This window comes from Myotis brandtii, unplaced genomic scaffold, assembly GCF_000412655.1.
Source record: "Myotis brandtii unplaced genomic scaffold, ASM41265v1 scaffold743, whole genome shotgun sequence".
Lineage (NCBI taxonomy): Eukaryota > Metazoa > Chordata > Mammalia > Chiroptera > Vespertilionidae > Myotis > Myotis brandtii.
The window spans coordinates 1,432,813-1,435,275 of record NW_005370960.1 but is presented as its reverse complement, the minus strand read 5'-3'; positions in this window follow the sequence as shown (position 1 = coordinate 1,435,275).

Genomic DNA, 2,463 nt, shown 5'->3' with positions numbered 1-2,463 from the left:
GGATCGCACACCACCTCGCACACGCCAAGATGCGGAATGTAACCTCTTAGCGTAGACCCCACTCACTGAGGGAAAGCCGCGCCCACCGCGGGCCCTTCCTCCAGGGGTCTCCCACCGCCCAGCCCGGGGGCACGCGGACGGGGACACGGACGGTGACGTCACCTCCTCCTGGTAGATTTGTACGATCAACACGGGTCTATTTTTATGTCACCTGCACACTGTAGGCCAGTCTTTTCCAAGATCGTTACCTTGAGACAAGTCGTTGAACACTTTGTCCTATTTTTATTTGAAAAAACAAGTGAATGGGCTGACATGTTAAATGTGAATGTACGTTTCTTAATCGCAACTTTTCTACCTAGTGTTTGCACTACACTTTCTGGAATCTTAACAAAGTAAAGGAAGACCTTGCTTGACTAAGCCTGTGCCATTTTCATGGGGACCTGCCCGCCCGCGTCGCTGACCTGCAGGGCGGACCGTGATTTCCTAACACCCCCCCCCCCCCCCGTGATGACCAAGACCACGCGTGGAGCTGTGGCCTTAAGGAACGTGTATGGGCACCCAGGAGGGTGGCTGGATGGCCAGGGCCCAGGACGTCACGGTGGGGGATGAGGAACTGGACCAGGTGTGGAGGGAGGGGTCCTCCATCAGCAGGCCTGGCTGCAGCGTTGGCTGGAACTGGACTTGGCGGGCCCAGGTCGGGCCCAGGTTGGGCCCAGGAGGAGAGGAGCCTGACCGGTGAGTGGTGAGGTGGGGTGTGTCCCGGCCACACTGACCGGGACACAGCTAACGCCCGTCCCACCCCTGAGCTGGGAGCAAGAGGGGCGGGGTGTGTGCAGGGCTCACAGTGTCCTGGAGCTGGCAGGCAGGGGTGAGGCGGAGTGGACGGCCGGGGCCAGCCCCTGGGACCACGGGAACGTGGTCGAGGCATCAGCACGTGTCTGGAAACGAGGCAGAGACAGGTCACGTGACTGCGTCGCGCAGACTGTGGTACAGGTCACACGTTATTTTTAATAGCGAGGATGGAAAGACACCAAAGTATTTTTAAAGTATTTTTTTAAAATTAATTTCAGAGAGAGGGAGAGGGCGAGAGAAACATCAATGATGAGAATCATTGATCGGCTGCCCCCTGCACGCCCCCTACTGGGGGTCGAGCCCGCAACCTGGGCCTGTGCCCCGACCGGGAATGGGACCGTGACCTCCTGGTTCAAAGGTCGCTGCTCACCCACTGGGCCCCCCGGCCGGGCCCCAAAGCAGTCGTGTCCAGTTTATGCAAAAATAGGCAGCTTCCTGCTTCTTTCCACTTTTATTTGAAAAATTAATGTATCATTTTAAATTCATTTTTTAATCTCCACCTAAGGAGTGAGGACATTTCCCACTGGTTTTTAGGGAGCGGGAGGGGAGAGCAAGAGAAACATCGACGAGAGACACCAGAGGGTTGTCTCCCACTCACACCCGACCAGGCCTGGGATTCAACCTGCGACAGGTCTGTGCTCTGGACCAGCAAACCCAGGACCTTTGTCTGCAGGCCGGTGCTCTAACCATTGGGCAACTGGCCAGGGTGAATAAACGTATCTATTTTATAACCTGATAATTGTTACAACAAAGGAAAAAGCGAACAAGTTGAAAAGTCAGCTTATAGAGGAGGAACTCGCTCAGAAAATGTGCATTTAAACACACTGCCCAGGAAGTGCATGCCCACCACACGCACACGCACACACACACACACACACACGCACACACACGGGGCATCGCGGTGTCGGGGGGAGTGACCCTCCCTCCGTGGGGACCTCCAGGGAGACCAGGTTTCCACCCGCCTCCCAGAAACCCTTGCCTGCCGGGCACCTGCGTGGCCTGCTGTCTCCACCTGGCCTCAGTCTGTCTGGGGTGCCCTGTTACAGGGTGCCTCATGTTGGGGTTCCCAGTGTCGGGGTGACCTGTTACAGGGTGCCTCATGTTGGGGTTCCCAGTGTCGGGGTGCCCTGTTACAGGGTGCCTCGTGTTGGGGTTCCCTGTGTTGGGGTGCCTCATGTTGGGGTGCCTCATGTTGGGGTTTGAGGCTGGGTTTCTGTCTGACCAAAGCTTGGGGGCCGTCTCTCCTCCCTACGCGTGAGGTCCCCCCCCCCCCCCGTCCTGGGACTGTGCTGGGCGGGAGGCAGTAACCCTCTGTCCACCTGACCCCTCCGCCCGCAGGTCCCAGAGGCCGCAGGTGGAGCGGCTCCGCTTTCCTGGAGCGACACCCTGGGCTCCTGCTCTTCACCTGCGTCACCGAGTCCCCCCGGCCCCGCCCCCTCGTCTCAGGGGGCACCTCCAGGACCACACCTGGGTCTGAGTGACAAGACCTTTATCAACAGCCCCCCCTTGTGGCACAATGTGGGGGCATCAAGTGCTGAGGAGGGCGTGGGGTGCACGGGCTGCCGGGTGCAGGGGCGGACGGACGCGAGGACGGCGGACAGGAGTCGGCGG